Below are 13,648 nucleotides of genomic sequence, written 5' to 3' on the forward strand. Positions count from 1 at the left end.
AAAGAAACAATAGCGATAAAGATACTCCATCACTTTTCTTAATGACTGTCGCCAGCTGAGATACTGACAATGCACATACCTTGGTGGTTAGTGTATAGAATTGGAATCAGTACTGGTGAGTCATCCAGGCACAACTGGGCTGCAGTTTTGCCATCGGAAAAAGAGTGTTAATTTGTCAGCTCCCTGGAGGTTGAGGAGGCAGATGGGATCTGCTACAGATGAGTCGGATGAGAACCTTGATGGTATGGCTTACAAGAGAGTACTGAATATGCTTGCACACTGGCACTGTTTGGTTTAGTTAGCCCATGAGGGAGCATCTGGCCACTGTCAAGGAGATGGAGATTATCAGCCCCTAATAGCAGAGAGAAACATGCAGAGCTTACCCAATCCACAGCCTCTGCTCCATCTCCCTGACATCTTGTAAACTCAGAGGCACATCACCTGCTGCCTTTGTACATCTCCAAATCTTTGTGTGGACAATCACCTACTCTTTTGCTGTCACTTTGAGGACTCACAAGCATACCTTCCAAATCTAGGAAATGACCATTACAACTGACCATTACAAATCAAACCGCACTGCAATGGCCTTTTAGACACTACACAAGCAGAAGTTCTTCAAAAAAAATTACTTGAACATGCCTATTGGATGCCTGGTTAGTTAAGGAGTTCTATTGAGGGGTCCAAGCTGCATTCCTTTTCTTTTTTTGCAGAGCAATATGTAAAGCTGTGGCCCTGATTTCTGTGGTCCAAATAAGGTATCTTGGCATTGCATATCATTCATCAGCTTCTGCCACATACTATTAAGAACCACTTGAGCATCTTTCTCAGTACGGGGATAGTGTGCAGACTGCACTGGAATACACTGGCACAGCACCCCCAGCAAAATGACAAAGGTGACAGAGTGCTGCATTCTACGCATCCTCACTGAAAAAAAAACTTCACAGAGGCCAGCATCCTGTTACCAAGTTACCTTTTATTTACACATGAACAGTCCTTGATTATAATGCTGCCTCAATAGATAGCCAGGCAGTAAAGTGCCCGTATCTCTGACACTCAATCTTTATATCTGGCAGCCAGGGTTCCCTGATTGGACCAGATTAACAGCCCCAATCAGGGAACTCCTGCTCCATAATGTCCACCTGGCTGACCTCATTACAATCATTATATCCCTCCCCACTTCCCTTACCTTCACCTATCTCTGCCCAATGGACTTGAAGGTGGGGAGGCACAGAAATTCCTGCGGGTAACTTTCTCACCATGCATCTTCCGAAACTTGATCGACCCAGAACTTTATTGTGGCAGACAAGGCATCGGGCATCTTTCCCACCCTTGGGTATATTAAGGGCCTTCAGTGGCCAATTAATGGCCATTTAAAGGCTTCATCCTTTTGTCCTCATGCTTTTGCAGCTTGTGTTTAATGATGGCAGAGTGGAGAGATCTGTACTCTGTATTCAGTACATAATGTTATCTGGAAGAACAAGTTGCTAATATTGCAAATCAAAATTTCCAATATTGTTATTCATCATCTTGAAGAAATCAGAAGTACAATTAAAAATGGTAAACAACAGACACCTATGTAAATATATTAAGTTTTTTTATTAATCCCATTGCTTCATTTGTTAAGTAATCACCAACAAAATATCCAATTCATAGTTTCAGTAGAATAATCTTCCTTTAATAATTTTTTAAAAATCATATTATCGTAATTTCTGCACCTTGGATATATATGTGTGTATTATATATTATGGACATTCTCACAGTTGGTGCTTAGTTTGTCACTGTGCACATAAGGAAGACAAATGATGCAGAGAATAAACTGGAAATCCAGAAGAGAATAACAAATAGTCTTCATCAGTCAGTACAAGCAGCTGCCTAAAAATTTGTTGGTTTTGTAATATGTGAACATTTATCAGAGGTTAAGTTGTTATGTTCAGCAATATCTAGTATTTGAAATCAAATAATCTATTGACCATAGAGATTATAGTTAGTTTCTGTCAGGATCTTAAAGCATGATTTCACTTTCCATTTTTAACCATTGCTAGCTTATAACCAGGTTGTTCTAAAAATGATGGACAAATTACTCACCTTTGAAAAGTTAATTTGTAAAGATTTTGTCTTTCAGTATGCTTTTTCTACTTCCTTCTACAATTGCCTAGTGCTAGCCAACTCTCTGACCAAAAACAAGGATAATATTTTACCATTCTGTGTTTTTTGCTAATCCCACTGCTTCGTCACTGGTTGAAAATGGACAGAAAACAAATGAGAACTGTCTGTAATCAGTAGTTAGTAAGATGCATTAAAGATAATGGTCACTAACGTCTTACCAGTTCAATCCCCGAGAAGTGACTTGCTTCAGTCCAATGAGCTATTTGCAGAGTCATAGCCATATTGTGTCTGATATCATTGGTGATTGGGATCATAAAACTGTCGTAGCAAAATGTTTGAAGAGTATGTTTCAAAATGTTCATAGGTTGTATTGTCAAAATACTTGGTAGCAAAGTGAACATATAGACACAAATGTATCAGAGAGTGAAATGCTGACAGTTGAGATAAGTATGGGATTTGTCTTCTTAAAATCAAACAAAACTGTGGGTGTGCAAAGGGTAGATATTAAGGTTGTTTTTTTTGTTACTTTCGGGCCTAAGAAAAGTTAAAACAAGCTCTCATAGTCTTAGATTCATAGAGTCATATAGAACGGAAACAGACCCTTTGGTCCAACCAGTTCATGCTGAACATAATTCCAAACTAAACTAGTCATCACCAGCCTGCTTCTGGCCCATATCGATCCAAACCTTTCCTTTTCACATACTTATCCAAATGTCTTTTAAACATTGTAATTGTACCTGCATCCACCACTTCCTCAGAAAGTTCATTTTACATGCGAACCACCTGCTGTGTAAAAAATTTGCCTCTTATGTCTTTTTTAAATCTCTCTCCTCTCACCTTAAAAAGGTGTCCCCATTCTTGAAATCCCCCATCCTAGGGAAAAGACAAATATTAATTTTTTAAAAACTTCTATCAGGTCGCCTTTCAACCTCATACGCTCCGGTGAAAAAAAGACCCAGCCTATCTAGCCTTTCTTTATAACTTGAGCCTTCCATACCCAGCAACATCCTGGTAAATCTCTTCTGAACCCTCTCTAGCTTGATAGTATCCTTCCTATGACTGAGGGACCAGAACTGGATACAATATTCCGGAAGAGACCTCACCAATGTCCTGTACAACCTCAACGTGACTTCCCAACTCCTATACTCAAAGGATTGAATAATAAAGGCAAGCGTGCCAAATGCATTTTCAACCACCCTGTCTATATGTGATGCAAACTTCAAAGGAGTATGTACCTGCACCCCTTGGTCCTACTGTTTTACAACACTAGCCATGGCCCTACCATTGATTGTGCAAGCCCTACCCTTGTTTGTTGTACCAAAAAGCAATACCTTGCAGTTATCCAGATTGAATTCCATCTGCCATTTTTCAACTCATTGACCCATTTAATCAAGATCCCTCTGTAATCTTGAAGGAGCTACACATTCTTCTTTTTTTAACAAACAAATTCTAGCTTCCTGCCTTCCAATTCATAATTACTCTACACAACTTTGTAACACTAATTAAGTCAATTGGTTATATCTGGTTCTTGAAGCCGGATAGGCCTAGAGTATAAAAGCATGGACTGTTTCCCTTACTACTTCCACAGGTCCAAAGTGAGTAGACTGATGGGAGTAGCTGATTAGTGAGTAATTCCTGCTGGGCATTTTGAAATTATTATTTTGTAAGTCTATGCTTAAGTAAGGGTATAGGTTGATTTGTTTTTTCTTCTTCTGAAGTTTTTAAACTTCAAAAGGGGTCAGTCAAATAAAAAAATCTGGTTGTTAAAGGACCAGAAATGGCAGTCAGTGGAGTGGTATGCACCTCTGGTCAGATGTGAGAGATCAGGAAGCAGTTGACCATCTCTGATGACTATATCTGCAGGAAGTGTGTCTGCCTGCAGCTGTCTTCTGACCACATGAATTGGTTCAAAGCACTGAGGAGCATGCAGGAGGAAGAGAGTGTAATGAATAGTAACCTGAAGGAGGTGGTCACAGCACAGGTACAGCCAAGTAGATGGGTGACTGCCAGAAGAGGTAGGCAGGAGTCTCCTGTGGCTATCCCCTTCTTAAACAAATATATTACTTTTGGATGCTATTGGGAGGGTTGGAATAGTCTCTCAGGGGAAAATGACAGCAGTAGCCACTTCTTTGCTGTGAATCAGAACTAGGCAAAATCTAAGCGAGCAATTGTGATAGGGAGATCTCTAGTTGGAGCACAGGCTGTCATTTCTGTGGCCATGATGGAGATTCCAGGATGCTGTGTTGCCTCCCTGGTGCTAGGATCAAGGATCTCTTGGAGAATTTGTGTAAATTTTCAGAAGTGAGTGTGAGTAACTTGAAGTTGTTGTACACATTGGTATCAATGACAAAGGTAGAAAATAATTCCATAACATTTATAGAAACATGGCTGAGGGAGGGGCAGGACTGGTAGATTAATGTTCTAGAGTGCAGATCCTACAAGAAAGATAGAAGGGAAGGCAAGAGAGGAGGGGGAGTGGCATTTTTGATTAGGGAAAACTTCATGGCAGTACTTAGACAGGATATTCCTGAGGGATTGTCCAGTGAGCTATATGGGTGGAACTGAGGAATAAGATGGCAGTGATCACTTTGATGGGATAGTCAGTGGAAAATTGAGGAGCAAATATGTAGTGAGATCTCTGGTAGCTATAAGCATAATAAGATTATAATAATAGAGGCATTTAACTTTTCAGACATAGACTGGGACTGCCATAGTGTTAAGGAGTTGGCTGAGAAGGAATTTAAGTGGTCAAGAAAACTTTTTCAATCAATATGTAGATGGCCCTACTAGAAAGAGAAATAATTGATCTTCTGTTGGGAATTTAGACAGGGTAAGTGACTGATGTGTTAGTAGGGGAGCACTTTAGGAGCAGTGACCATAACTGGAAAAGGATGAGTCTGGTTCACAAGTTAAAGTTCTTAACTGGGACAATGCCAATTTTGATGGTATTAGACAGGAACTTTCAAAAGTTGATTGGGGGAGGCTGTTCGCAGACAAAGGGATGTCTGGCAAGTGGGAGGCTTTCAAAAGCGAGATGAGTCTCCAGTGCTTGCATGTTCCGGTTAGTGTGAAGGATAAGGCTGGCAGGAGTAGGGAACACTCAATGACTAGAGATATTGAGGTTCTCATCAAGGAAAAGGAGGCATATGTCAGGTACAAACAGCTGGGATCAAGTGAATCCCTTGAGAAGTATAAGGGGTATAGGAGTACCATTAAGAGAAAAATAAGGAGGGCAAAAACGGGACATAAATTAGCTTTACGATATTGGGTAAAAGATAATCCAAAGAGATTCCACAAGTGTGTCAAGTGCAAAAGACTAACTAGGGAGAGAATACGGCCCCTTAAAGATCAACAAGGCTGTCTGTGTGGAACCATGGGAGATGGGAGACCTCTTAAATGAATATTTTGCATCAATTTACCATGGAGAAAGACATGGAAGCTCGGGAAATCGGAAATAGTGATGTCTTGAAACAAGTCCATATTACAAAACAGGAGGTACTAGACATCTAAATGCGTAAAGGACGATAAATCTACAGGACCTGATCATGTGTATTTCCAGATATTGTGGGAAGCTATGGAAGAAATAGCGGGGGCCCTAGCAGCGAGATTTATTTTACCAACAGCAGAGAGTGAGTGGCGGAGGATGAGAGGATGGCTAAAATGGTGCCATTATTTAAGAAAGGCTGCCAGGAAAAGCCAGGGAACTACAGAGCAGTGAGCCTGACATCAGTCGTGGGTAATTTTTTTTATTCATTCATGGGATGAGGACGTCGCTGGCTAGGCAGCATTTATTGCCTGTCCCTAATTGCCTAGAGGGCAGTTCAGAGTCAACCACATTGCTGTGGGTCTGGAGTCACATGTAGACCAGACCAGATAAGGATGGCAATTTCCTTCCCTCAAGGACATGAGTGAATCTGATGGGTTTTTGTTTTGACAATGGGTTCATGGTCATCATTAGATTCTTAAATCCAGATATTTTATTGAATTCAAATTCCACCATCTGCCATTGCAGGATTTGAACTTGGGTCACCAGAGCGTTGTCTGGGTGTCTGGATTAACTGTCCAGCAATAATACCACTGGGCCATTGCCTCTCCAACACAAAGTTGTTGGAGGGGATTCTGAAGACAGGATCTACATACTTTTGGGAAGGCAAGGACTAATTCGGGATAGCCAGCATGAGCATGACTTTGTGCATGGGAAATCATGCCTCTCAAATTTGTTGAGGGTCTCTTTTCAAAGAGGTGACCAAGAAGATAGCTGAGGGCAGTGCGGTAGATGTTGCCTACATTGGCTTTCGCAAGGTATTTTTCAAGGTGTCACATGGTAGACTGGTTTAGTAAGGTTAGATCACATGAGATCCAGGGAAAGCTAGCCAGGTGGATACAAAATTGGCTTGTCAGTAGAAGACAGGGTGGTGGTAGAGGGATGTTTTTTAGACTGGAGGTCTGTGACCAGCAGTTTGCCACAAGGATCAGTGTCATTTGTCACTTGTATTAAACTTTTTGGATGAGAATATAGGAGGCATGACACCAAAAGTGGATGGTGAGACTGGTTTATCTAAGATTACAGTGGGATCTTGGTCAACTCATCCAGAGGGCTGAGGAATGGTAGATGGAGTTTAATGCAAATAAATGTGAGATATCCTACTTTAGTAAGACAAACCAGAGCAGGACTTGCAAAGTTAACAGTAGGGCCCTGATGAGTAATGTCTGAGATATCTAGAAGTGCAGGTGCATAGTTCCTTGAAAGTGGTGTCACAGGTAGACAGGGTGGTGAAGAAGGCATCTGGCACACTTGTCTTCATCGGTCAGACCAGTGAGTATATGAGTTGGGGCGTCATGTAACAGCTGTACAGGACGTTGGTAAGACCATATTTGGAATACTGTGTACAACTCTGATTGCGCTCCGATAGGAAGGATGATGTTAAATTGAGAGGGTGTAAAGCAAATCTTGCAAAGATGTTACTGAGGCTGAAAGGTTTGAGTTATAGGGAGGGACTGGATTGGCTGGGACCTTATTTTTTTCCCCTGGAGCATCGGCGGCTGAGGGGTGATGTTATAGACGTTTTTAAAATCATAAGGGGCATCGATAAGGTGAATATCCGAGGTCCTTTTCCCCGAGGGTAGGGGGGTCCAAAATTAGAGGGCATAGATTTAAATTGAGAGAGGAAGGATATAAAAGGGACCTGAGGGACCATGTTTTCTCCCACAGACTGGTGTATATATGGATTGAGCTGCCAGAGGAAACGGGAGAGGTGGATACTGTTACAATATTTAAAAGACATTTGGACAGGTATAGATAGGTAAGGTTCACAGGGATGTGGGCCAAACAGACATTTGGGACTAGTCTGTTTAGGAAATTTGGTCAGCATGGACGAGTTGGGCTAAAAGACCTGTTTCCATGCTGTTTGACTCAATGACTTTAAACAAACTGGTGGGTTTGCTTTGAAAGCTGGCCAAACAATGATTCTGCTCTTACAATAAGAGTTGCCCTGGATGGCATTTCAGGGCATCCTTTTGGCCACCAGCTTCATCTGTCATTTAAAATAAACACTTTACAGTATCTGAAGCATCTGGGAATGAATCTAAAGGGGCCACAGATCAGCAATATTGTGAAACTAAAACTGTTCAATGTTGCTATTTTCTTCATATTTGTGTCATACTTATTACTGCTCCATGCTATTTTTCACACAAGCTTCCAGTTATTCCCTAATTTATCCAGAACACCCACACTGAAGCAAAGTCTATTCACACTTCAGTACACAACTCATATCTTTGACATGCTTATCGTTGCAAAGACACTTGTAAATAATATAACATGGCACAACCTAAACATACAATGCACAGTCAAGACTTAACTTCTGTGTGGTGGCTATGTGTGGCAGTACGGTTACATTGCTGCGCTCAATGTCTCATCTGATTTAGAAAGTGTAGTAGTAAATTGTCATGGTATCTGTCATGTTGCTACATAGTAGGAAAAACATTAAGTGTTGGACTTGTTAATCTGATACATCTCACACGAATGAAAAGCACACTGAAGATAACAGATACTTTTACTAACCTGCGGACTGGCAGAGGCAGAGATTAAAAAGGAAAACTGAGAAGATTTGATGTGGCAGTGCTGTCATTTTGATGCAAGTGTTTTTATTTATAATAGATGGCTGAATCTGTGTAGATTGTACAGGACTTAAGGGCAGAAGTAGACCATTCAGCCCTTTGATCCTGTTCTGCCATTTACTATTATGGCTGATTTTGTTGTGGTCTCCATTCCACAACAAGTGATTGCTTCTCATATCTCTTGATTTGCCTGTCTATCAAAAGTTTATCCAACTCAGCTTTGAATAAATTCAGTGGGTGTAGGCCCTCTGGTCAATCCTTCTTGAAGATTTTATCCTTTATCCCATTTGAGTTGAATGAACTTTTCTAAACTGCTTCTAGACATTTTTATCCTTTTCAAATCAGGACAAAAACATTCTTATTATCTGAAGTTAACTATATGCTCAGATCCACTCTTTCTCTTTTCTTTTTGTCACCATTATTGTCATTATTATATGGGCTGTACTACACTAAAAGGTGTGGGAAGAATGAGTTCACTGGCCTTCTGATGTTCCTGAAATGCTTTCTTTTGGTTTTGTATCATTCAAGCATGAAACACAACAGTGAGGTAAATCAGAATCAATGCACATCATTAATTTTAGTTCAACATGCTCATTGCCACAAGCATCTTCAGCTGTTATTCCCTGAGTTCCAGTGAGGATTGGTTGTCCTTTTCATGCTCCTTCAGTCTTACAGTGATTTTTGTAAATACTTCAATTGCAGCTTTTAGTGAGCATTGAAAATTGTGTTGATTTAAATTCCGTAAATGCCATATACTGTTAAAAAGGACAAAATCCAAATGATTTATCTCAAATTATTCTTTAAAACACCATTATGGTCTGTCAGTAGCTGTCTCAGGGTGGTTTGTGGGCTACCCTGATACCTAGGGATCTGTGTAGTCTTGTAGTCATCTCTGATGTACATTAGAGTGACCAGTGTGTTTGGCCATGTTGTGTCTTGTTGTGGTCTGTCGTGGAGGCAACAGTTCATTGTGCTTTTTGGGGATCTATTCCTTTTAAAAACTCCATATAAGTGCTCTTGTTCTGCTTTGCACAATTCTAGGTTGCTGCGGTGTGTTGTGGCTCATTTGAATAATGTCCTAATGGAGCACTCGTATGGAGTTTTTAAAAGGAATGGGTACCCAAAAAGCACAATCTGCCATAACCTCTGCAACAGACCACAACAAGAAGACACAACATAGCCAGACACACTTGTCACCCTACCGTACATCAGGGACGTATCAGATTACCACAAGACTGCTCAGACCCCTAGGTATCAGGGTAGCCCACAAACAAAAAATCACTCTGCAACAGCTACTGACAAACGTAGAGGACCCCATACCCACAACCAATAAAAGTAATGTGATATACAAAATACCGTTCAAGGACTGGGAGAAACATTACATAGACCAAACTGGAAGAAAACTGATAATAAAGATACACAAACACCAAGGGACACAACCAATTGTCACTGGTCTCAATACACACGGACAAAGAAGGACACAAATTTGACTGGGACAACACAACCAAAATCGCACAAGCCGAACAGAGATATGCCATGGAATTCCTGGAGGCCTGGCTTTCCAACCGGAACTCCATCAACAAACACATTGAACTGGACCCGATATACAAATCACTGAAAAACAAAACCCGAAGTAACACCAACCACCCCAGCAAACTGAGGCACATAAATAACATGCGGGACAGAACACCAACGCTTCACCAGAGGCACACTGACGATGTTACCTAGCAGGGTGACAAAATGTCTGCAACCAAACACATCGGCTCAGCGAGCAAGTCTGCAACTTTATACTTGGAAAATCTTGATTGAAAAAGGAAAGCATAAAATTAATAACTTAAAAACTAGTCAACGTCTCCAAGAGTAGAAGGATATGAAGTGAAAATTCGATGAGAGGAGAAAATGACTAAGTAGTCAAATGGTACTCTCAGTACAATTCGAGATCTTGGGTTTCATACCAAATCTCACTGAATCATATTTGAGTATTAATAATCATGCACAAGATATCGACTGATGGGCTCAAACAATAATTACATCACTTCACTTTGAAAGAAATTGCATTTGGAACAGTTTTGCAGCAGATTCAATCTCACCTACAGATGAAAAATGATAAAGACAGAAGGTCACTTGTGGGAGTTATGTTTAGGCACCCTGACAGTAACAATGTGGTAAGGCAGGGTATCAGAAGAAATAAACTACATCAAGTCTGGGAAAACTCAGATGGGAAAATGTAGTCCAGGTAAGGAATTCATTAAATATTTTTCAGGACAATTTCTTAGACCAGCATGTTTATGGCACTAACCAGACAGAGGGTAATACAAATCTAAAATAGGATTAATTACTGATTTCATGATGAAAGTGCCCCTGCATGTTAATGACCATAATGGACTGACCCCCATTTCAGTTAACTAAACATTTTAAAGATAGTATTAAACTCAAAGTAAAGCCAATTGTGTAAAGATTGGACAGAATATTAGAAAAACAACAAAACATTACTAAAAGATTTCAAAGGAGGAAAAATTAGAATACAAGAGAAAATTAGTTAAAATTTTTTTTAATAATAAAAATATTCTTCAGACATTTAAAGGGGGGTTATCTCGACAAAAAAAGTATTGATTATATAGAAAATGAGTCAGTGGAATTAGTAATTGAGGATAAAGGTGATGCAAATTGAATAGATATTTTAATCACTACAGGATACAAGTAGAGTCCTGGAAATCGCTGCAAATCAGGAATTGAAGGGAGGAAGGAACTCCAATTTTTTTTTCAAAAGGTGTGTAAGTAGTACTGAGAAAATTCTTGGAACTGAGCTGATAATTTCCTAGGTCATGTTGGATTTCTCCTAAGTTCTTAAAAGAAGTGGCCAGTGAAGTAGCTGATGTGTTTGTTTAAAATTTCCAAAATTAATTAGATCGAGGGAAGGTTCCTTCAGATTGGAGCACAGCTAATGTAACACTTTTTATTCAAAATGGGAGGGAAGCAGAAAGCAGGAAACTACATGCAGTTAGCTTAACATCTGTCAGAGGGAAATGTCAGAAGCTTTTATTAAAGATGTTATATCAGGGCACCTGGATAATTTCAAATTAATCAGGCAGAGCCAACATTGGTTTTTCAAAGGAAAATGCTGTTTAATAGGCTTATTGGAGTTCTTCAGAGCAGTAGCATGTTCTGGATAAAGGCTACGTTTGCTGACATGAGTGCAGGCATGCTATGTGTCACTTTAAATCACACAAGCACATGCAAACTATTTCAGGTAGGTCATGGCCTGTGTCACAGTGGGAAGGGGACGGAGGGGAAATTAGGATCAGAGAGGGGAAAAACAGGATTTGAGTGTGGAAATCAGGAGGGGTAGGTATCAGGATCCAGGAGTATAAGATCAGGAGCCGTGTAATGGGAGGGGAAATTAGGAAGCACGGGTGATATGGGGACCAGGGAAAGGGAGGGGAGATAGGCACGCAGAAAGATGGAGTGGGTTTGCAGTGGGCCCCTGCAGAGAACCGGAGGAGTGGGGGTAGGGGAGAAAGTCAGGGAGGAGAATGGGTGAAGCCTTTTGATATTCCACCCCAGCCCCAGATCAGTAATATACATCCAGTCTTCTCCTACGTCCCTTCCCAACCAATTCCACCCCAACAACTGTCATCTGAAAACCCCCATCCAGTGATGGATGACTTATCTGCCACTGAAACCCATTTCAATGTCATATCTGTTCTGCGCACAAGTGCAGGGCTTGCTTTATGCACAATGCAATAACATAGTGTTGAACTGTGCACTTGCATGTTTGAGTGAGCATACAGGCACAGTTAATCTGTATTTATAGTGTCAACAAACTCTCTGCCAAAAGTAAAGGATAACCAGTGGATGTATTGTATTTAGATTTCCAGGAGGCATTTGAGGTGCCGTATCAAAGGATATTACAGAAACTAAAATCCTAGAACTGCCTACCTAATGACATTGTGGGTTTACACTAAATAAACTGAAGTGGCTCAAGAACACAGCTCCACCACCTTCTCAAGGGCAATTAGGGGTGGGCAATAAATGCTGGCCAGCCAATGCTGCCTATCGTATGTTTCTTTTTAAAGCCAGCTTTGAGTTAGTTCTTATCCATTGTATTCATTTTTTTAGTGATTAATTAATGTTTGAATTGCATAACATTTAGAAAAATGCATTAAGAAGGAGAATGTAGAAAGGGCATTATTTCCTCCAGGGTTATGAGAAGCTTATGGGAATGGAATGAATGAGGTATTTTGGCATCAAAGTATCTCATTGTTGAATATATAAATTGCAAAACTGTGACATGTATTTAAAAAAAAAAAATTGTTTAATTTGATCCATGGTATCCCAGGCACATAATAATGCCAGAGATAACAAGGTGTAGAGCTGGATGAACACAGCAGGCCAAGCAGCATCAGAGGAGCAGGAAGGCTGACGTTTCAGGCCTAGACCCTTCCTCAGAAATGGGGGAGGGGAAGGGGGTTCTGAAATAAACAGGGAGAGAGGGGGAGGCAGATAGAAGATGGACAGAGGAGAAGATAGGTGGAGAGGAGATAGACAGGTCAAAGAGGCAGGGATGGATCCAGTAAAGGTGAGTGTAGGTGGGAGGGGAGGAGATAGGTCAGTCCAGGGAGGACGGACAGGTCAAGGGGCCGGGATGAGGTTAGTAAGTAGGAGATGGGGGTGGGGCTTGAGGTGGGGGGAGGGGATAGGTGGGAGGAAGGACAGGTTAGGGAGGCAGGGATGAGCACGAGCTGGGCTGGTTTTGGGATGCGGTAGGGGGAGGGCAGATTTTGAAGCTTGTGAAGTCCACTGACACCCTCATCCGCTTAGCCGAACTCGTCCTCACCCTCAACAACTTCTTTTTCAATTCCTCCCACTTCCTACAGATAAAGGGAGTGGCCATGGGTACCCGCATGGGCCCAAGCTATGCCTGCTTCTTTGTAGGTTACGTGGAACAATCCTTCATCCGTACCTACACTGGCCCTAAACCCCACCTCTTCCTCAGCTACATTGATGACTGTATCGGCGCCGCCTCGTGCTCCCACGAGGAGCTCAAACAGTTCATCCACTTCACCAACACCTTCCACCCCAACCTTAAGTTCACTTGGACCATCTCTGATACCCCTGTCTCCTTTCTGGACCTCTCTGTCTCCATCTCTGGCAACCACCTAGAAACCGATATCCATTTCAAGCCCACCAACTACCACAGCTACCTAGAATACACCTCCTCCCACCCACCTTCCTGCAAAAATGCCATCCCCTATTCCCAAATCCTTCGCCTCCGCCACATCTGCTCCTAAGATGAGGCATTCCACTCCCGTACATCTCAGATGTCCTCGTTTTTCAAGGACCGCAACGTCCCCCCCTCAGTGGTCAAGAACGCCCTCGACCGTGTCTCCCGCATTTCCCGCAACTCATCCCTCACACCCCCTCC

The sequence above is a fragment of the Rhincodon typus genome, chromosome 19 (assembly GCF_021869965.1).
Source record: "Rhincodon typus isolate 14 chromosome 19, sRhiTyp1.1, whole genome shotgun sequence".
In the NCBI taxonomy this organism is placed as follows: Eukaryota; Metazoa; Chordata; class Chondrichthyes; order Orectolobiformes; family Rhincodontidae; genus Rhincodon; species Rhincodon typus.